Source organism: Rhineura floridana, chromosome 1 (genome assembly GCF_030035675.1).
Source record: "Rhineura floridana isolate rRhiFlo1 chromosome 1, rRhiFlo1.hap2, whole genome shotgun sequence".
Lineage (NCBI taxonomy): Eukaryota > Metazoa > Chordata > Lepidosauria > Squamata > Rhineuridae > Rhineura > Rhineura floridana.
In genome coordinates, this window is record NC_084480.1 from 296,205,793 (window position 1) to 296,230,117 (window position 24,325).

General features: G+C 41.2%; 1 protein-coding gene across 3 annotated transcripts in view; it reads right to left on the bottom strand.

The window, feature by feature from the left end:
- Positions 1–24,325, bottom strand: part of CSMD3 (CUB and Sushi multiple domains 3) — a 1,044,618-nt gene that overhangs the window by 732,117 nt on the left and 288,176 nt on the right. The window lies entirely within an intron of this gene.

The following is a 24,325-nucleotide window of genomic DNA, read 5'->3' on the forward strand; positions in this document are numbered from 1 at the left end:
CTGGAGATAAATCAGGGCCTCTAGTACTGAAGACAGATAAAAGAAGTGTACTGAGGATGATTAACCTTTTGAACTGTTTTCCAATTTTTCTGCAGCCAGAAAAATAAGGGTCAGAGATACAAGTAATTAGTAGGTGATGAAAACTGAGACACCATCACTTTTTTTATATAGAGTTATTTAGTCTGAAGTGACCAGCAAGCCAATTACACACACAAAAGAAGCAATCTCACAAGTTTAACAGTAGACTACAAAACATTATTTACTGAGTGTCTGATTTTTGGTCAGTGATGACCATGTAATTAAATGGCAAGATTTTAGCACCTTATCCTGAAGATTTTTCCTTTTTTGCTAGGAACTTAACAAAAGAACATAAGAAGAACCTGCTGGATCAGGGCAGTGGCCCATCTAGTCCAGCAACCTGTTCTCACAGAGGTCAACCAGAAAGCTCCCAAGCAAGGCCTGAGTGCAACAGCACTCTCTCCTCCTGCAGTTTCCAGCAACTGGTATTAGAAGCATACTGCCTCCAACAGTGGAGGTAAAATATATTCATCAGCGTTTGAAGCCGCTGAATTTGTGTAATCCTCTTTTAAAGCCATCCAATCACAAAAACCTATATGTTGTAATATGTGGTATTACACTGAAGGAATGCCTACTCTAATATCAAGCTGCCAAAACTTGAAGGCAGTGGTTCTTGATCTTTTTTGGGTCACAGACTTCTTTGATAATCTGATGAAGGCTATAAATTCCCATAAATAAATAAATAATATTTATTTTATTGCACTGGAAATTGTTTTTTGTACCCATGAAACCCAGGAGTCCATGGACCACAGTTTAAAAACCTTTATTTTAAGGTCATTTGCCAAAGCCTTTCTCCAAGTGCTTCAGTGAGGGTGATGTCTGCTGGGAGAGACCACCGCAGTTTTGCAGATCTCCCCTAGGAGGAAGCGTGCCTGGAACCAGGTACTATTTTTTAGGTGCAAGGCTAGAACCTTGTTATTCACTCAGGCTGATTTTTCTATCTGCTGTTTTTAGTTATTGTCTGCTTTAGTATATTGTATTTTTAAAAACTGTTTTCATTCTTCTACTGTTGTAAACCAGCTGGAATCAATTTTGATAAAGGGCAGTATCAAAGCTTTTTAAATAACAAAGGTTCCAATCTTATGCCTACTGTACAGTTGTCTACCGGGCCCAATTCAAGGTGTTGGTGTTGACCTTTAAAGCCCTATACGGTTTCAGCCCAGTTTATCTAAAGGAGCGCCTCCAGCATCACCAATTATGCCGCCTGACAAGATCAGCCACACAAGACCTTCTCTCGGTCCCACCAGTTAAAACAGCTAGGCTGGTGCGGACCAGAGAGAGGGCATTTTTTATTGTGGCCCCCACCCTCTGGAATTCCCTTCCTTTCGATCTTCGTCATGCCCCCTCCCTGATAGGTTTCCGCCGGGCCTTGAACACCTGGCTGTTCAGGCAGGCCTATGGGATTTCTGGGATGGGTTAGCTTTTAATGCTGTCTAGTTTAATTACTGAATGTGGTTTTTTGGTTTTATATTGTATTTTATTGTGTCAGTGTACGTCGCCTAGAGTGACCATTAATTCAGCCAGATAGGCGACTCATAAATAAAATTTTGTTATTATTATTATAAGTAAACCTAAATGAGTCTTCAATGGACTTGATTCTAAAACAGACATACAGAAATGTCCTATAAGGTTGCAATCCTATACTCACTAACCAGGGAGTAAGCCACACCGAGTTCAACTGGACTTTCTTCTGAGTAAACACTTATAGGATTGTAATGGTGCAATCCTACACCCACTGACATGGCTGGGAGTAAGCCCCAGTACAATGGTGCTTACTTCTCAGACATGTAGAATTTCATTCAGTTTAGTACAAATGCTACAAGGCATTGTTAAATAATGGACACCCAATCCTAGCTTTTGGACACCCAGTGGACCCAAATGGACACACAAAATTTAACTAATGAACCAAGAACACATATTCAGATTGGATTCTAAACAGATGTTAGGGGCTGGCAGCAGGGACACAAAACCTCCTTTGCAGGAAGGAAAAGCATTGCTCTTTTACTATAAAATATAAAAATGAAATGACAAATATTTTCATTTCAGTTCTTTCTGGTCCCAGAACAATTACTCTGTGATCTTAAAGTTCTGGCATTAGGGGATTCAGTGTTTCGGGTTTTGTTGTCGCTGCTGCTGCTGCTGCTTTGGTGTTTATTGTGTATTATGCAATTTTTAAAATATCTTCTTTAAGTTACTGTAAAACAAAAATAAAACAATCCCCAAACATATATTTTGTCACATTAAAACAATTGTGTTTTTAACCAATTTCTAAGTGCTGAAATTAGAATTTTTGAGATGATGATGATGATGATAATGATTTTGCTTTTTAATTCATGTATTTGCTGGATTTTGTTAGGCTAGTAAATTGTGTAAATGCATTCACAAGGCTGTATTTTCTTGCCTGGTTTTGTTTGTTTAGTTTAGTTCAAGCCACTTTTGTCTCAGTCCAAATGTCAGGGCTTGCACATGGTAGGGAGGCTTCCATATGCAAGCCATTTGAATGAAAAAAACAAACTCCCAGTAATAATTCCTTAAAAAATGCCCTGAGATGTTGGCTAGGATTCAAAGAACAGAGTAACTAGGTTCTACATGGTGAAGGGGACTTTGGATGTGTGTTTCTCTGAAACGGAAGCAGGTCATGTTGCAAGGCTCTGATGTTTAAAGTAAAAGAAAAATATCACACAAGGCATGCCAAACACCTCAAAGCACGCCTGAAGTAGCTGCATTGCTCTCAGCCACCATTAGTTGCCAATATTCTCCCCTCTCTCTCTTTTTTTCTCCAGATGGTGCTCTCTGAAATAATATGTGAGCGTGATAGAGGTTCTGCCACAATTGATTGCTTATTGCCAATGGATTGCTAGCTTTAATGGGGGGAAAAGTGATGAAGTTGGTGGAATCACTTGGCCGAACTCCACAGACTGGATTCCATTATCTGAAATCTTGGCTCACAATATTTAATTTTCATCCATTCTCTGGTTCCTCCCTGTTTTATTACAGCTCTGTCACCATAAATGCCAATAACATTAGAAGAATTTACTTGTTAATTCAGAGCACACCAGACTGTATAATCATTTACTTCTGCTAGTAGATAGTTCGCTGTTAATCTCTGCACATATACTCTAGCCTCCATCTTTCAGTAAGAAACACTAGTAACAAATACATATTTTTTTACCCAAAAAAGCAGGAAAAAAACCTTTGCTGTGAGCTTATATTCATAACAATAACGGGAAACAATTACTATTGTTACAGTCATTTCCTTATCCAGTGGTGGGTTATTGGGCATACAAAAATTCTTTAGCGGGAGCACCAGGTATAATTGGGCCATACACTGATTTTCAAAAATCTGCTTTTATCTTGAAATAGCATATTTTGCTTGTTCATGATACAGACCAATGCAGACTTCATTACTAGCTCCGTATTTGGTGGTCCTGTTGCACAGAGCGTTGAAATTGTTTTAACTGCAGAAATGCGTTGTGTGGATTCTTCAGGGGAAACTGTACAGGTTTGGCATTACTTTGCCATTTGGGAGGTTCACTGACCTCATATTCAAGTTGAGTAAAATGAGAGACTGGTGTTCTTCCTGCTTTGACACCAGGCCCCCAGACACATATTGCCTTTCCCTTCCCTTCCAAGCCAGACAGTGGCAGGTCGAGCAGCACCAGTGCACTGGGACCTTCGAAAGGAGGTTTTCTTCTCCTTTCCCACTTTCTCCCCATGGTAAGCAGCACATCAGGAGGTAAACCTCTCTGGCTGCTGGGAAATGAATTATTTCAAGATCTGCTGGAATTTCAGCTTCCACAGAGAACATCAAGCCCCAGCAGCCACAGGGATTTTATCCCTAATAAGCAACATGTCAGGAAGTATACCATGGTAATGTATCAACAGCATATGCTACCTGGAATAACCCTCACTCCTGATAAGAACAGTAAACACATACCTATGAGAGAACCACTGCAAGTGAACCTATTGCAGTGCCCCATGTGGACTATGTCTAGAATAATTTTCACTAACCAGGAAAGAGGGAGAATGCACGAAAGCAGGAGAAGGAGAGGAGCACAAACATCTGCAGGGGGCTCCCAATTGCCATATTATGCTTTGGTGATTGGAAAGCAAGACATCTAAACTAGAGCACTGTTGGAAAGAAAGGCCAACTTCCTTTTCATTGCCTATTACAGTAACACACCAGAATCCAAGTGCACTTTTTTGTAGCTCCAACAATCGGTGAACTAAAGGTTAAGTTGATTAAGCTACCAAGTAAACTAATTAAAGTGTGCCCCTCCAGTTTTGGAAGAAGAGAGAAAAAGAATTCCAGGCACAGTATCAGATTTCCTTGATTTCTGTCCATGCAGAGCAGTGGAAGCAAGAGAAGCTGGATGTCCTTTCATGTTACCATGCAATATAATACTGCGTAGCTTTGAAAAACCAAAACTAATATAATGCCAAATCTTGTCATTGTGGGTCACACCACACCAATGAAGAGCTGATGCAGGTAACAATATAGAAGGCGTAACTCCACAACATGTAAGGATCTGTGGTAATTATATAGTGTAGACATACCCAAAACCACATGCTGCAAATGCAAAAGCTTTATCTGAATGATGAAACTCAGTATATTTTCTTACAAATATTAATTCCCACAACTAATTAGAATTAAGAAAATGAGACAAGCTTGTACTCTTTTTTTTACCAATTACTTTTCACCTGAGATACAATACTGAGCCCCAAGCACAAATAATTAGACTCAATCCATTAATTAAAGGTGTTTGTACAGAGACTTTGAACGTACTGTAAATTCTAATTGCATCTAGCAGATGTAGTAATTTATCTCCCCAAAACTCATCAATCCATCCTCTTACTTCATTAGACACTACACACAGTAAAAGTACGACTAGTCCTGAAAGCATAATTTTTATCCCTTTCAGCTCATAAATTACATTTTAATATGTGTTGATATTGGACATTCCAGGAAGGCCGTCCTTTAGGAAAGTCAGCTGGCTGATCTGTATTGCTTGTAAGAGTTTATTTCTTTATTTAAAGGTATCCTACCTTTCCTCCAAAAGGAGCCCAGGGTGGCAAACATTAAAATGCTACAACAATACGATTGAAGATAAAACCTATTTAAAACAAACCCATCTAAAACATTTTAAAACAATAAAGAACCATCTAAAAACACTTAAAAGCAATTTTAATACATCTAAAAACATTTTTTAAATGCTGGACTCCAAAGAGCTATTTCAGGCATGCCTTAAAAGTCTTTCACTTAAGCTGGTGATGTTTTATATATATATATATATATATATATATATATATATATATATATATATATATATATATATATATATATATATATATATAAAGAAAGTAATACTAAAAAAAAAATAGCTGACTCTCATACCATTCACCATAACACTATCTGCTTTTGACATTCCTGTCCGGATACATGTGCCCAATCCCACTATCTCCAGGTCATATGGAACTCATCCTGTGATCCTCTGGATCCTGGCCAAAACCTTTTTCATGAATGAAAGGACAGAATTGGAAGGGCTGTAGCTCAGTGGTAGAGCATCTGCTTTGCACACAGAAGGTCCCAGATTTAATCTCCTGGCATCCCCAGAGAGGGCTGGGAATGTATCCAGTCTGGAATCCTGGAGAGTCCCTGCCAGTCAGTGTAGGCAATACTGAGCTAGATGGACCAATGGTCTGACTCAGTAGGAGGCAGCTTCCTATGTTCCTAATTGGATACAACCAATGAATTCTAGCTGAGCTCAAGTGTTTTGGAGAGACTGGGCCCTTTTGATTCCCCCTTTCAACTTCTTTTAGTAACAATACCTCATTTTCAGCCTTGATTCTACACAATAGTTACCGTTGGTCAAATGAACTCATTCCCTTTGATCTGAACTTCTGTCTTCTGAAAAAAAAATATCTCTAGATGTCTCAACTTATAATTTAAATAAAGTGTTGTTATGTTTGGTAGCAGAATGGCAGGCAAAGACCAAACAGGCTTTTAAAAGATGTAAGTGCTTTATTTCTGCATAACATATCTGGAATAAATTCCACCTCCTAGAACTAAGCCCAGTAGGTTCAAAAGCACTATATTTGAAAACACAGCACTTACTGGCACATATAACAAATGTATTGTAGTTTTTCACCAGATTTGAGAATGTCCCTCTTTCAAGGTGAACTATGGTTTTGGTGATTCTCTGAATTGGGCCATAATGACCAATCCTCCACATGACTCTAGCCCTCTTTAGACATTACTCACATGAAGGGGGCAAGTGTGGTGAAAAGGGCTCCAGGGTTGTGCATTTAGCTCCAACCCAAAAGTCATGGGTCTCCTCCCAACCTCACTGTTGCCATAATGGAACATAACTTCTGAAGTGGGAGCTTGCTGTATGCATGAAGGCTCATTGTGTGATTTGGAAAATTTATTGTATGGACAGCCTCCATGTCTTCCCACTTCCAAATTTATGCTACAAAATGGCAATGCTAGAGGCAAAAGGAGCCATGTGACTTTGAGAGTGAGGCTAAATATACACCCCACAGCTCATTTTACAGTGCTTGCACCTTTCACATGAGTAACTCCTGAAGTGAGCTACTCTGTTTACAGACATCACAAGAGGAGCTCCTTGACAGAAAGCATATATATCCATGACAAAACTTATTTAGCAAGATTTATATACCACTTAATAAATAAATAAATAATCTCTATGCAGTTTACGTAAAATAGTTTAAAATATTCATTTTTTTAAAGTGATAAAAGCAGGGGTTTTTTTTAAAAAAGCAGACCTAACAAAATGATCAAAATATAGACAAAATCAACAGATTTAAAAACAATTATACACAATAAAATTACATGCCTGAGTAGGATTGCCTACACATTTTCTTTTTAAGCAGGCATAGAAAACATTACAACACAGGTGCCTACCTCATAATTCATAGGATGGTATCCAACAAAGTGCTTCCATCAGCACAAGGACTTAAGGCTGTGGACTGAAACTTGCCCTTTCTCTCCTCTCTCGGCACCCCCTGCATGCCCCCAAATCTGTTCTGGGGTTTCCCGAACCTTCCAGAGCAGATGTGGTGAAGGCACGCTGGGCATTCAGGGAGAAGAGAGGGAGGGGAATTAGCATATTCATTGTATATCTTGGACCGAAACAATTTTTTCCCCCTAAACATTTCATATAGAAGTCAAGAATGTACAAGCTGTACTATCTTCTACTATTCAGTAATAAAACTCTGAGGGCAAGTCACTCATATAAAACTCCTGGCATGCTTCTGCATTTCTTATTCCATTCTCATTCCGCATGGAGACTCTTGTTAATGTCGACGGGAGTTTTGAGGTAAAAATCTAGTGTAAAAATATGCTCCAGAGAGTTCTCCTTAACAGAAATGGGCAAATGTTCTTAGAACATTTAATTAGCAAAAATCCCCTATTTGTAAATATTAATTAAAGCCATTCAAATTAACTACCTCTCACAATTATACTTTTAGAAGGAAACTATGAACAAAGGAAGCATTTTCTCTGGCTAGCATCGATGTTACAAGGAATACCAATTACCTGAGCGTTTGGGATTCACACTTTTGACTTTTGTTTTGAACCGATCCCCCTTTTCTCTTAGGACTTCTTGAACAAGAGCAAAACATTTTGGAACTATTCTCAGGGTTGATGAAGGAAATGAGGTGAGGAGCTGTCAGCTGTCACCTTCCTCTTCCTCCTCCTCTCCCCCCATAAATTTGAAATGCTTTGCTGCTGCGAATATGGTCCTTCCTCACAGTGAAGTAGTCCGGTTGATGTGGCCCAGGACAGATTCTGTTTTTTTCTGGGATGGCTAGAAATTGTCCTTTAAAAATTAGTTAAAATGTTGAAGTTACTTTAGAACCCCTTTCCTCAAAGAGAGGGATGGGTATGGGTGGGCACTCTGGAGATCCCTGCAAGAGCTGGGTGAGTGGGCAGCTGTGGCAAGTGAGCAGGGGCCTGGGAATGCTAATTTTCTGCCTGACACAATTGCCTTAGTTGCTGGATGGAATGGGCAGTTCTGACTATTCTTATGCCCTAAAGGTACAGGAATGTTTGCTAGTGGTTCCCCAACCATTCGCGTATTTGAGTTCAGGTTGGCTTCATTTTGCTGGTTTTGGCTATCTGGATTGTCATGGCAATGACAACTTCTTATTTAACCTTCAAAAAGAAGTGGGGAATCTTTTTGGCTCCACAGGCCAGATCCTTGTCAGCAACAGCCTTATGGGCCAAATTTGACATGTAGGAAGAACTGCCCACCTGTCAATCACACAATGTCATTATGTCACATGTTTGCCAGGTGAGCAGGGACACTCACACGTCAAAATCCTTTGCGTGGCTTTGGAAGTAGTCCCTACTCCCCTAATTTTGGAGGTTTAAAAGTAGAGAGTGTGAAAACAGGATAATGGGTGGAGTTTCACCTTCCACAGCTTTAATTTTAAATGCAGGATGGGGAAGGAAGAAAAGAGAGGAAGTTTGCTCCTGCTTTCACAGTGACTTTGAATTTAAAATAAAAATGGCCACCCCACCACCACTGTAGGCTGGTAGCTCCAATTTCAGTGGGTCAGTGAATCTGCTCCAGGCTTTTGCCTGAAATGTCAAGGAGCTGTCCAAGGTGTGGATTCACTGCCCCACTGACATCAGAGCCACCAGCTTCCACTGAGTCAGTTGCTACCACAGTAAAGGCACCTTGGACAGCTCCTTGAAAGTTTGGACTAAAACACGGAGCACATTCACTGCCCCACTGACATTAGAGCCACCAGTCTCCACTGGCCACCACCACTCTGGTAAGCGTCCTATATACACCGCACAAACTGGATCGGCTTCCACCTCTGCCTCTCTTAACATTACCACAACAGCTGCACCCCAATTCACCACCTGTAAATGGTGGTGGCTGTTACAGTTCAGCCCTAATTTGAATACGATTCACCCAGAATTAATCAGTAGGACCTTTTTCGATGTTGTTCTAGGGTTGAATGAATGCACATAATGGTTTGGCATACTATTTACTATACAGGGTTGTAGTACTGTGTGAAGCATTCTGAAGGACTATACAAATGTTAAGTTGTGTTATTGTTATACAAAACAGGATTGGTGTGCCCAAAAAGGGAAAAGACAAGCTGGGAATCAGTGCATGATCTGCTGGCTAATATATGCCAGAGCAGTAGTATTCGGTGGAGTGGCAAAGCTAGGGCGGTGTAACAAACCTGGCTTCGGGACAGTGTTGGTGCTGCTTACCAAGAGGGCAAGGAATGAGAGGCAGGGAGCACAGCGTAGTGCAGGCACAGTGGTAGAGCCAATGCAATGGCTTCACTTCACCCACACTGTGCCTCACCTTTTCACCACTTGCTAAGCAGCAGCAGAGCTTGATGTCTGGAAGCCAGGTATGCAAACCCACACACACACCCTGACTGTTACTGGGCCAAAGGCAATGCTATCCTTACAAGTATGCTAACCTGGACTTTAAAAAGAAATTCATAATGTTTTCCTACTAATTTTCATTTTGTTGCTCGTAAAGAGGCCATATCTCTTTTTAGTCTTAATGTGATTGGGTTCCTCTGTTTTCTAGAGTTGTAGAACTCAAAAAAGTGCAGAAAAGAGCAAGCAGAATGACAAATTAATTTTTCCCATGAGGAAAGGCGTCTTAGTAGGGTGAGGACATGATAGAGATTTACAAAATATGCATATGGTGGAGAAAGAGGCTTTTTCATCCCATTTTCCTAATACTAGAGTTCCTGGTCATCTACTGTAATATCCTTCACGTTTGGGTCCCCAGATGTTGTTGGACTACAACACCCATCATCCCCAGCTAGCCAATGGTCACGGATGCTTGCAGTTGTAGTCCAGCAACATCTGGGGACCCAAGCTTGAGAAATGCTACTGATCTAATGAAACTGACAGGTGATCAAAGGCCAACGAATGGGCATACCTCTTTACAAAGGGTGCAATTAAGTTATGGGATTTAGTGCCACAAGATGTGGATATGGCCACTAGTTTAGACAGTTTGAAAAGGGATTAGACAAATTCATGGAGGATGGGATAAATTCTTATCTTCATCTCTTCAAATTTGCCAACAGAATTAGGTGCTATAAAATACGTAGTCTCCTATTTGTGGTTGATGGTAGTGTCTCCCACTGTTGGTATGTGTTACTGTTTACTACTGTTGTGGTTGTTTTGACTATTATATACCACTTAATTATAGTTGTCTCTAAGCAGTGTACAGCAGAATCATTACAATGACACTAAAAATGAGTAAAAACTATAAAATCAGAATTCAATTAAAAGCCTGCTGGAATAAAAAAAAAAAGTCTTCAATCACAATTTCAATAGGGAGGGAGCCTATCTGACCTCAACTAGAAGGGAGTTCCATAAAACTAGGCCCACAATACTGAATACATGTGCATCCGAGCCATGGAGGACCAATAATAATGACTCCTCCCAAGACTTCAGTGATCACACAGGGATATAAGGGATTGGGTGGTTCCTGAGGTATCTAGGACCCAAGTTGTTAGCAGCCTTGGAGATTAGTACAAAGTTCTTGAAAGTTGATGGAGAAATATTTCACTCTGTTTGTATAATAAGTTTAAGTATAATGTTTAGTTCTTACAGAGCTTTTAGTCCAAAAGGACTTGGGTTAGTCCAAAATATAAAAATATCAAACAAAAACAATGTGTGCTGGGTACAGGAATCGAATGTGGAAGTGTAAAGGAAGTGGTCTGAAGCAGAAAGAAAATCTATAACGCTAAATAAGATTTTTCAAAAGAGTGTGTTCTCTACTTCTCTCCCCCTCTTGCCATTAATTGCTGCTTCTAAATTCAGCACCATTATAGCATTTAAACAATCATAGTTGCTTCACGGGGGCTCTCTACTGTTCAGTTAAGAAACTACATTACTTATTTTGTCACGACTCCTAGACTTTTTCTCATTTTGTGGTTGGAGATGAAAATCAGGACAGGCGTGTAATACTCCAGTTCTCATACATACGGTGATGTCTTGACTCTGGAATACCCCCACCCCCAAAAAGAAGAGGGTTGACTGGCACATGACATTACAATGTTTTCTATACCATGTGTTCATTTAAAAAAAAAGAAAATGCCCAGGCATTATAATCTGTTATGATTAGTCTGCTACCTGTCATTTTGCTCACTCATTATAAATGCTGATGTCTTCTGTTGTATTTGTGTCTGGCATGAATAGTTTAAATAGTTTTAATCATGACCGTTGGACACTGCCTTAGAATCCATTTCAATGAAGGGCAGTCTAGGAAGATTTAAAAATATGTTTTAACAAAGAAGAAGAAGAAATAGGAACAGGTAGGTATGGGTGAGAAATTCAGTTTGGTCCACATTTTGATGAAACGCTATCTAATCCACATTTCCCAAAACAATACACAAGCTGAAATGCAGTTATCCTTAGAAAATGTACTTCTCTGAATTTCGTGATGCAGTTTTCCAAGCCAAAAAGAAAATCACACAAAAAATGAGAAGAAATGTGCACAAAATTGTGTGCCAAATGCCAGAAGACTGGTGAGACAGAGTAATGATGGAAAGGTCGTATTTATTCCAATACAATAACAGAAGATCTGCCAAACAATAACCCAGTTATGTAACTATGAGCAGATGGGTTTGAATTAACATATATAAAAGAAGCAGCATTCCATTCCCCTGAGCATGTAAACAGCCGCATTTTTGGCTCCCCAGCCAAGGACTGGGAGAAAAGTCTCCCTCCCTGTTTAGTGAGCCTTGGGTATGTGTACCTAACATACCCACGTGGGCCCCACTGTCCAGCATTCACCAAAGTGTGCACACCAGGCCTAAAGGGCAGCACCAAAGACCCCCCAAGCTTAAGGCTGTAGAAGGTGACTAGAGTGCCCTGAAATCAATGATGCCTTGGGGTGCTGTCAGTTAAATTCTTAAATTTCCTTACCGGTCCACAATGAATGCCAAATAGACCAAATAAGTATATACGTCAAGAATAAAGCAAAGAACCCTACAGTGTGAAGCAGGGGGAAAGAGGGGTCCCAAGGGCCAAGCAGCTCCCCCTCTAAATCCTACTCATCCCCCAGAAAGGTAAAAAACCCACACTGTATAGGGACAGAAGGAGGGAAGGCACTGCAGAAGCGATGGAGGAAGTGGTGGAGGAGGCTTAAATAGCAGCCTCATTGCCTCCTTCCTATTGATCACTCCAGCCCATGAGATCTTCCAAGCCATCTCATGATGGGCACACTAGTCACTTGAAAAACGACCAGAATGGTTTTTCTGGCTGCCTTTTGAAGTGACTCTGCCCTCTGTTGGCCACACCTCCCTTTCTCACTGCTGACTTCAGACCTTTAAGGACCACCCACAGCAAAGTGTTGGGCCAATCCCTGCCTGAGCCTCCAGCAAAGTGTCTCCATTGGCCACACCTGGAAGACAAATGGATTGATCTACCAATCAGTTATGAAATCTTCCTGAAGCTGAATTTTAAAAATGCACTCATGCTGATTCAACCAGGGTTTTAGAATAAAAAGAGGCAGAGTTTGATTAGCATCATGTACTCCTGTTTTCAGAAAAGAGGTAGAAACGCACTGGAGGCAACAGTACAGTAAGTGTGTCTCTACCCCAACCCAAGTCATTTCCCAAAAAGTGGTGTGTGGCAAATTCACCCCCACTAACGAGTGGGAGCAACATTTTCATCCCAACTCTTATTCTATTTTTTTAATGCGGGAAACCAAATTTAAGATTAGGAAAATGAGACAGTGAGAGAAGCCAAAATTGGCAGATTTGTCCATCACTATTATCAGATATTTATTAACTCCCAAATAGGAAAAGTGCCTGGCAAAGAGGGGGTGGCTGGAAGGTATATTTATCTCTAGTTTGTCCCCCTCCAGAAATTATCAGGTTGATTAACTGAGGTGAATGCACTGGGATATTGGATTTCTGTCTGTCTGTGTGTTTGTATGTCAGAGAGGAAGGAGTATGTCTTTTTTAAAGTAGGCTCAGCCCAGAAAAATATACCAGCAGAATTTCACTGCTGACACTTTATTTTGGAGGCAAGGAGACAGAAATAACTGTTGTACTTTCCTTCTGTGATTGCAACATGCGTGGCATCTTTATTTATAGAACTAAAATAATGCCTTATGCTCTGTGCTGAGATGCCAGCTTTGGATAAAATAAGTCTAAGTGTCGCCCACGCTAAGGGTTCAGATTCTTCCTAAAGAACCGAAACTCTTTACAGCTGATTTCTATGTTATGTCATTACAGAGGATGGTCTGCTTTGTCTATGAGACTATGGCACATTTGGCATTTTTTAAAATAAAAATCTGAATTGCTTCTCTATTTAAAATTCTCACTCTGCAGCATGCAATGGTGGCCGGTGGACTCTGAACCTGGTGGGGCTGCTTGGGTGAGGTCACATGGGCAGGGCCAAAGACCATTAAGCATAAGAACCCAACAAGAACCCTGATGGAGCGGAACAAAGGCCCATTCTGTTCCCTACCGTAGTGTTGCCAGGTCCATGGCCTGAGACTGATCCTGTAACTTTAGGAGAAGAGAAGGTCAGCTAAGTGCAGGTGTTCTTGCAACTCTGTAATGGGAAAAACCACAAGGTGGAATTCTCCCTTCCCCCTCCACAACTTTTAAAGATACAGAAGACCTCTTGGAGGCCGGGCCTGGCAACCAAGAGGTCTTCTGTATCTTTAAAAGTTGTTGAGGGGGGAGGGAGACCACCTTGTGGTTTTTCCCATTACGGAGTTGCAAGAACACCTGCACTTGGCTGACTTTCCCTTCTCCTAAAGATACAGGATCAGTCTCAGGCCAAGAACCTAGCAACCCTACCTACCAGATGCCTATTGCAAAGCCTAATAGCAGGACATGAGCGCTTTCCTGCTCATGTTCCCATCAACTAAGCAGTGTTCCCCAGCAAGGGAACAGTCAACATACTCCTATGGATGTTTACTCATAAGTTCCACTGCGTTAGATGGAGCTTACTCCTATGTAAGTGTGCACAGAAATCAGATTTTGTCAGCATCCTTTTTACATCTTGTTCCAAGACAGCTGACAACAAACAAAAACAGCCAAACCAGGATTCCGCTGACCCGGCCAGATAGGCGACCTAGAAATAATATTATTATTATTATTATTATTATTATTATTATTATTATTATTATTATTATTATTATTATTATTATAGATCTGAAATGTCTGAAGTCTTCCATTATATAATTAAGATGACATTCATATGGCTTCTAAGCAAGATCCATAAGGGCTGTAACAGTCACACTAGCAGAGCTTGGAAAAGTTATTTCTTGAACTACAACTCCCATCAGCCCATTCCAGTGGCCATGCTGGCTGGGGCTGATGGGAGTTGTAGTTCAAAAAAGTAACTTTTCCAAGCTCTGCACTTGTGTAAATACATATATTGTTAGATAAGTGCAATTCCATAAAACATTAATCCCCCAAGGTGAAGCCTACAACCTTGTGAAATAGTCCAGAATTTCCCCTCAGAAAATCTGGAGGTTATTCTGGGGGAACTCTCCACTTCATAGCAAATAACTGCAGCCTGCAGCCCTCAACAGAGCAACTAAGAACAGGTCTCACCCACATCTTCAATTACGAACTGTGGACATTCACACAGCATCCCAGAAGGGGAATGCCTTTATAACAACACCAGGCTTTAATACACAAGGGTGGTATCAAACGAAAGGAGATTTCCCCTCTAAATCAGCTTTCTTCACCCATCCTGGCCAGACTGAACTCTCCCTTTGGCCTATATCCTGGTAGATCCTGGACTTGGTAGCAACAGGGCAGAGAGAGAAGTTGAAGTCCCAGCCTGCACATACAACAGACTCTCTCCTTTTAGGCCAAATAGGCCTGTCCTCAGATCCCAAACTCACTGCATGTAGCAACACCACATCACTGATTGGGAGAGGGGGGAGAGAAGGGCCACAACATTAACCTCCTTCTCACACAAGGGAGGTAGCAACACAAGGCTGCAATTTGCACATACAAGCTGTCCACAGTCCACAATTTTTCCTCCAATTGTCCCTCATTTACAAAAATGCAATAGCATAAAAGAGCAAAAACTACACAAATATTTATCATCGAGGGAGACTTACCCTGTGTCTACTGGGTCCACCGTGTGTTACCTGCTCTCTCCCTCTCACCAAATTCTATTTTTTTTAAAAAAAAAAGACTGCTCAACTAACAGCCACACTCTTCTGCCTGCCTGCCTGCCTGCCTGCCTACAAACAGTGTGCTGCAAAGGGTTTGGAGTTGCAGTTTGGAGGAAAATAGCTCTCTAGTCTGGAACAAAAAGTAGCCCAATTAATGTTAGATACATTAAAAGGAAGGAGAAAACTGCGCAACTACACCAAATGGCATTTGCCCAAGAAGGTTAAAAAAAAGTGTTTTTCCTCCTGGAGACAGATAGGTGGGGCCTCCTGGCCATAGCAATATTTTTACACAGAGTTGATTGGTCAGAGCATGGGAGATTGACAGAAAAGTATCCAGGACTCTCCCTATGTTGAAACGGATTGTGGAAAGATATATGGGACAGGAAAGAGTGTGGCTTTGAGATTTTAGGGGAAACATTTAAAAAAAAAAAGCTGGGCATTTCACTTGATAGGGTTAAGCCCCAGCTGCCCGAATAAACTAGCCTCCACTGCCTGCATGAATTTGTTGTTGTTGTTATGTGCCTTCAAGTTGATCACGACTTATGACGACCCTATTCATTATTGAATTTGGAGGTCAATTCATTATTGACCTCCAATAGCATCTGTCATGAATCACACTGTTCAGATCTTGTAAGTTCAGGTCTATGTCTTCCTTTATGGAATCAATCCATCTCTTACATAAAAGAAATCAACATACCAGTGCATTACGGTACATACTACCCTGAACTTGCCCTATCTCTTCTGATCTCAGAAGCTAAGCAAGGTCAGGCCTGGTTAGTACTTGGATGGGAGACCGCCTGGAAATGCCGGATGCCATAGGCTTAGAGAAAAGCAATGGTAAACCACCACTGAATATCTCTTACTATGAAAACCCTATGAATATATTGCCCCCCCCTCAAAAAAAAGATTCATAGGGTCACCATAAGTTGTAATTGACTTGAAGGCATATAACAACAAGGTAAACAAGAAAGTAGCAACTGTAGCAGTAATAGTCTCATGAGCACCATTTAAAATGTCAGTTATTATACTCAAGAATGCATAGTCGTCACCTGTAAGTGAAGGATTTAGATTGTGGCTACAATCCTAAAGAGGGAAGAAGAAAGAGAAGTGAAAGTGGTTGGTCCACCACATCTAAAACCCTGTTGGGCTCTCACCAGCAGGGCAGAAGTGAGGGCAGAGGAGCACTCTTGGTTTCCTCTATTTCTTTCTAGTTTTTTTTTATTTATTTAAAGAAAACAGATATCCTTTCTGGGCTGGCATAGTTTTCTCCCTGGTTTTTGGTACTGGGGAACTGTGAAAATATTTGATTCTTTGCATCAGTGCCTTCCACTGATCCACTCCACCACATCTCCAAACTGCCCCCAGCACACCTCCTTTTTAGCACCACCAACTTAAGACTCAGTCAGTCACAGGCAAGGAGCCACAGAGGTTTTTGCTGTGGTGGCGAGGGTGAATCCAACATTGGACCTCCCTTTCCAAAGCTGGAGCTTTCTCTCTGCCCTCAGAAAAGGAGGTCCAATATTTCCTATGGTCGATGAGATGTCCTATAAGGGACCATGGGACTGCATGGTTTGATTTTTTTTTAACAAGGCCTTGCTAAATATAATCTTTTTTATTAACCTTATGTCAGGATGCACAAAGGGAGAATCTGGATATGTTTTTCAGGGGCTTTAGTCCTACTGGATAGGTGTAATAATGAAGAAAACTCTATTCCACAACCTTGTAGTGAATAAATGTGAGTGAGGGTCTGTGCTCTTATATACAAATCAGGGCTGCTCACCAACATACTTTAGGATGAAGAAGTGCTGGTGTGCCCAAAATACACAAGTATATGGAAATACACAAAGGGCATATATATTGTTTTACACAAACCACTTAAAATTTTTGTTAATTAAGAGGTACAGTAGGGCCCCACTCATACGGCAGGTTACGTTCCGGACCCCCGCTGTAAAGCGAAAACAGCTGTAAAGCGGAACTCATTGAATAGAATGGTGCGCGATGCCAGAAAACCTCTGTAAAAGCGGAACAAGCGTCGTATGAATGGGGCTTTAGTCTGTGTCTAATTGAGACCGCTGTATTAGTGAATCGCTGTAAAGCGGGGCCCTACTGTATACATATCACACACATACATAAACACACAGAACAATGACAAAACTGCACCTCACATTTTCACAAAGGTATTCCTGCATGCACACACACACACACATGTATGTATGTGTGTGTATATATATATGTATGTATAGCGGTCATGCAGCTGATCCAGCAGGGTTGAACTCACCACCCATTAGCTGCATCCCTGCTTTCTTCAGGGATCAGCTGCATGAACAATTTCCCCACAGGGAACTGAATTATGCAGCCAATCCACCTGGTCTACATCTGACCTCATATATGAGGTCAGGTGTGGGACCAGTGGGTGTGGTTTGGGGAAAATTGCTTCATGGGCTAAACTGGGATGGGTGCAGGGCCAAATTTTGCCCACCGGTCAGAGGTTTCCCACCCAGTCTAAAGATTCCCCCTCCACATGCCCTTCTCTTACATGCACATCACTCAAGGCATCTTACAACAAATTAAAACGAACTGCATAATACAGTAATAATACTCCATAATACCACATAAAATAAAAACAGAGTGGCTCAACAAATAAAAGAAGAGCAAGAGAAACCATCTACCCAGTAAAACAGAGAATAAAATGTGGGGAATAAAATGTATGTGTTCATTTCAGGACAAATGGAAATTTGATTTGACTTTATTTTCATTTGTCCAAAAATGGGAATTAGTCTAAGTCTTCCATTCATCTTCATCCATTACACATGAGGAATGCTTTCTGACTTCCATCAGAGACAGAAGACAGCTCCTGCTAACAGCTACCATTTTGCTTTTATTTTTCCTTGCAAATGTCTTGATGCAGCATCGTTCTGGGTTATTGGGGAAATTACAGGCCTCATTGGTGGCTGTTCCAGAATGACATCCGGGGGGTGGGGGGGTGGCAGCAAACAGAAACAGCTGTTGATGCCAGGGAAAAGAAAAAAATGTTAAAAAGAGGAGGAAACCACCCAAAGATGAATGTGAGTATTAAAACAAAAGAAGTGCAAATAAAAACAAAATGTACTCTGCTTTCAGTCACAGAAATGAATGGAATCCTAAACCAAATAAAAAAACAATTTATGCAAGAGGGTATAAAAGGATGTTCCTATTATAAATATTCAGCCATTGCAGTTATTTAATATTAGCTGTTTAAACTATGTATGCTGTGGTTTTTAATGACTGACAATTCTACAGTTTTAATTATATGCCCCCCTACGTCTCTTTTGCATGTGATGAAATTAAAGTTATTTGCTCTTGTTGATTTTTCTGCTAACTATTCATACATCAACATTTCCAACTGAGGAAGGCCAGGGGTAATCAAATAAGATAAATAGATGATAGGTAGACAGAAAGGGGCTAAGCAAACATTTACTGAAGCTATTACCTACATGTGATATTTCATTTGTTGCAGAGGTCCAATGAAGGGATTTTTCCTCACTGGATCTATGGATTAATTCATTAAATTTATTCATTGGCGATCACTCGTGGCCGAGTAAGATTGTCTTCCAAGATAAGGTCTTTAACAATTCTGGATCCACACAGCCTCCCACAGTGAGGACATAGGTTTCCAGATGGAAGATGGCCACTATGAGGATTTGCTTGACGTGCCTTCCGCTTAGCTCGTTTGTCCCTTTCGCCCTGTACTCATGCTTCTTCAAAGTCCATAGCACCTTTGATAATGGCTGACCTCCAATTGGGACGCTCATGGGCCAAGGCTTCCCAGTTCTTGATGCTCATGTTACTTTTTTTAGATTAGCTTTGAGAACATCTTTAAACCTCTTTTGCGGTCCACCAATATTCCGTTTTCCATCCTTAAGTTGGGAGTAAAGGAGCTGCTTTGGAAGACAATGATCAGGCATTCGAACAACATGGCCGGTCCAGCAAAGTTGATGTTGGAGGATCATTGTTTCAACACTGGTGGTCTTTGCTTCTTCCAATATGCTAACATTAGTTCACCTATCTTCCCAAGTAATTTGCAGAATTTTCCGGAGGCAGCGTTGGTAGAATCTTTCAAGAAGTTGGGAGTGACGTTTATAGATGGTCCATGTTTCACAGGTGTACAGTAAGGTCGGTAGTACAATGGCTTTGTAAATAAGCATTTTGGTCTTCCTGTGAATATCTCAATCCTCGAACACTCTACGCTTCATTCAGGAGAATGTGGCACTCACAGAGCTCAGACGATGCTGAATTTCAGCGTCGATGTCAGCTTTTACAGAGAGATGGCTGCCAAGATAAGAAAAGTGATAGACATTCTCCAGCATTGCACCATTAAGCTGGATTGATGGTGCTACAGAGGGATTGGTTCGCACTTGCTGATGAAGTACTTTGGGGGGGTTTATGTTAAGCGAGAGGCCAAGCTTTTCATATGCTTCTGCAAAGACATTTAGAATAGTTTGAAGATCTTCCTCTCAATGTGCAGAGACTACATCTGCATATTGAAGATCTATGACAGAGGTTGTAATTACCTTACTTTTTGTTTTCAGCCTACTGAGATTAAAAAGCTTTCCATCTGTTCGATATGTGATTTCCACGCCAGTGGGAAGTTTCCCCTCAACAAGGTGTAGAATCAAAAATAGCAAATAAGGTCGGAGCAATGACACATCCCTGTTTGATGCCTGATCCCACTTTGAATGGATCACTCTGAGAGCCATTGTTATCCAAAATTGTTGTCGTCATGTTGTCATGGAGGAGTCGCAAAATATTCACAAATTTATCAGGGCATCCAATTTTCAGAAGGATGGTCCAGAGAGCAATTCAATTTACAGTATCAAAGGCCATAGTCAGATCAATAAATGCCATATACAGGGGTCGGTTTTGCTCCCTGCATTTTTCTTGAAGCTGTCGTGCAATGAAGATCATGTCCACTGTCCCCCTGGAAGGGCGGAAACCATTTTGGGATTAAGGGACGATGTCTTCTGGGATAGGTAGGAAGCGATTTGCGAGGATCCTTGCAAGAATTTTACCTGCGGTAGCTAGAACACAGATGCCTCGGTAGTTCCCACAATCTCTTCTATCACCCTTCTTGAAAAGAGTGATAATTATGGCATCCCTAAAGTCTTCCGAGATCTCCTCCCTCATCCAGATTTTTTCAATGAGTTTATGAAGTTGTTGTGTAAATTCAGGCCCACTTCAGCAGGAATCCCATCAGGTCCACTAGCTTTGTTATTCTTCATTGGATTAATGGCTTTACTGACTTCATCCAAATTAGGGGATACTGCAAGCTCATCTCTAATTTGTTGTTGTGGGATTTGCGAGAAGACCTCGTGCATCATGAGCATCTGCAAAATGCTGGATTTCTTGAGCTTTCATTATCCACCAGGCGTTCTTAAATTCTCTAGTTCTTTGGACCTCAGCCTTTGCACTGGAATAGATTTTTTTTCTTAGCAGCACAGTTAATGTTGTTTTGCCATATCTGGAAGGCTTTCCTTTTCTTTTCAATGATATGTTCAATCTCACTATCATTCTCATCAAACCAGTCCTGATGTTTCTTAGTTTGGTATCCAATAGTTTGTTCACATGCTGCAATAATGTAAGTCTTCAGTTTAATCCAGTGTTCCTCAACGTTTTCAGGGAGTTCCGTGGGTAGATGTTTCTTGAGAGTTGTTTGAAAGCAAGCTCATTTAATAGGATCTTGAAGGGTGTAGATGTTCATTTTATGCCTTGGTTTTCTTCCTTGGAGCCTATGTTGAGGAACAATATTAACGGCCATAGTGGATCTAATTAATCGGTGATCTGTCCAGCAGTCATCGGCACTTGTCATGGCCCTGGTGAGGAGTACATCATGACGATCTCTGGCACGGACAATTACGTAATCCAGGAGATGCCAGTGCTTTGACTGAGGGTGCTTCCATGATGTTTTAAATATATCTTTCTGGAGAAAGAGTGTGTTTGTAATAACAAGATTATGCTCTGCACATTTAGTCAGAAGTAGAATTCCATTCAGGTTGCTATTGCCAACTCCTTCTTTCCCAATGGTTTCTGGCCATAAATCAAAATCACGCCCAACTCTTGCATTGAAATCGCCCAGGAGGATAATTTTATCCTCCTTAGGTAACTCTGATAAGATGGTGTCCAGCTGGGTATAAAAAAATTCCTTGATGTCTTCATCAGCATCTAATGTTGGTGCATAACCACTTAGAATAGTTACCTGCTGGTTTTTGGCGACCTTGAGAGTCATAGAATCATAGAATAGTAGAGTTGGAAGGGGCCTATAAGGCCATCAAGTCCAACCCCCTGCTCAACGCAGGAATCCAAATCAAAGCATTCCCGACAGATGGCTGTCCAGCTGCCTCTTGAATGCCTCCAGTGTCGGAGAGACCACTACCTCTCTAGGTAATTGGTTCCATTGTCATATGGCTCTAACAGTTAGGACGTTTTTCCTGATGTCAAGTCGAAATCTGGCTTCCTGCAACTTGAGCCCATTATTCCGTGTCCTGCACTCTGGGACGATGGAGAAGAGATCCCGGCCCTCCTCTATGTAACAACCTTTCATGTACTTGAAGATTGTTATTGTATCTCCCCTCAGTCTTCTCTTCTCTTCTCCAGGTTAAACATGCCCAGTTCTTTCAGTCTCTCCTCATAGGGCTTTGTTTCCAATCCCCTGATCATCTTTGTTGCCCTCCTCTGAACCCGTTCCAGTTTGTCTGCATCCTTCTTGAAGTGCGGAGACCAGAACTGGACACATTATTCAAGATGAGGCCTAACCAGTGCTGAATAGAGGGGAACTAGTACTTCACACGATTTGGAAACTATACTTCTGTTAATGCAGCCCAATATAGCATTTGCCTTTTTTGCAGCCAAATCACACTGTTGGCACATATTCAGCTTGTGATCAATGACAATTCCAAGATCCTTCTCACATGTCGTACTGCTGAGCCAAGTATCCCCCATCTTATAACCGTGCATTTGGTTTCTTTTTCCTAAGTGTAGAACTTTGCATTTATCCCTGTTGAATTTCATTCTGTTGTTTTCAGCCCAATGCTCCAGCCTATCAAGGTCCCTTTGAATTTTCTTTCTGTCTTCCACGGTATTAGCTATGCCCCCAACTTTGTATCATCTGTAAATTTGATAAGCATGCTTTGTACCTCCTCATCCAAGTCGTTAATAAAAATGTTAAAGAGCACTGGGCCCAGGACCGAGCCATGTGGTACCTCACTCGTTACTTCCAACCAGTTTGAGAAGCACTCTTTGAGTACGATTCTGGAGCCAACTGTGGATCCATTTGATAGTTGTTTCATCCAGCCCACATTTAGCTAGCTTGCTAATCAGAATATCATGGGGCACTTTGTCAAAAGCTTTGCTGAAGTCAGGATATATTATGTCCACAGCATTCCCACAGTCTACATACAGTCGTTCATTAATGCAAGTAGGAACTTCTGACAAGAGCTTCACAAGATCATTTTTAATAGCAAAGCCTACTCCATGTATTCATTGTTCTTGTTCAGGCAGTCCTTTCCAGAAGAAGGTGTAACCTCCTTTTTCTCCTTCAGTTGTCCCTCTCCTGCTCTTCGAGTTTCTTGGAGTGCTGCTATGTCAATATTAAAATGTCTCAACTCCCTCGCAATGATGGCAGTCCTGCGTTCAGGACGTTCACTATCTGTATTGTCCAGCAATGTCCGTATATTCCATGTTCCAAAGTTCATTTGTCTTTTGCGACCACTAAATGGTGACCCCACTGGATGCGGTAATCCAGTCAGGGAGAGATGAGGCAGACTATGTTTAGGGCACCTTTTCTAGCCCCCTCCCCATACGGGGTGAGCAGAGTGGATCCTGAATAGGACTGTTCAGTCGTGGATACAGCTGCCGAACTACTCAGCTGCCTCGGTCCTTGAGCCAGGACAACTGAATCTGTATCCACCGCCCATGTGCCGGTCCATGACTAGGGGCTTCCAGATTTCACAGTCCTGCCCCTGTTGCCATTTGCCAATTGCCATGGGGCTTTTGTTTTGTTTTGTTTTGTTTTGGTTGGAAGATGCCTGTGCATGAATTTGTTTTATGTGGGGAGATCGGTACACAACAATCAACACACAGAAAAAAGCTTTGATCCAATGGCATGGATACCACGACGACTGGAAGTCTTTTATCTGCTGCAGCCTTCATCTGCCTTCACAGCCGTTGTAACATACACATTGTTATCCTCTGCCTGTTCTGCCGTTGAGGACTTTCTTGGATCATTTTTTGTCTGGTTCCTCTCCCTTGATCTTACCGCCATGGGTGACCCTGCTGAGAGTACATGACTCCTGACGGCATTGCTCACAGGGTTCATTTGAACACGCAAGCCCACTCACCACTGCAAGGTGACTATCCAGCGAGGGGCTATGCATTAAATTTACTCCTCAAAAGTGAAAACAGCTTATTAAAAGAATAAGCATGATTGGCTAACAATAGTTCCAACTTTACCTCAATATGTTAGAAAACAAAACACAAGTACACTTAGGTGATATAATTACTATTTAGCACAATCCTATGTATATTAATAAGAATGTTTACTACTACTAATAGTAATGATATTTGATATTTACATAGTCTGTTTCAGGAGGTTAAATTAGTTGACATATATTATCTTCACAGTTCTTACAACAAATGTAAGGTAAAAAATTGGACATTAATGATTTCAAGTTCTGCTTGTAGACAAGGCATCTGACTAGCCAAGCTGGACTAGACAGATCTTGGGCCTGACCCAGCAAGGCTCTTTCTATGTTCATAATATTTGTCATCAGCTGGGTCCATGACTAATTTATGGAGTCTCCTTCACCCACAATTCACACACTCTGCCGCTACATTGTCCTCAGCTTACTACAGTTCATCACATTTCGAACGTAGAAGAATGTAGAAGATATGTTCAGTATGAAGAAATTTGACCTAAACATGTTCTCAGAGCTGCATTCAGTCCACGATTCAGGGCTTAATCTGAGCTTGAGATCTTACAGTGTGATCCAAACCCAAGATCTTCTGGGATGACAGAGTCTGGATTTGGCAGATCTTGGGCTTTCCCA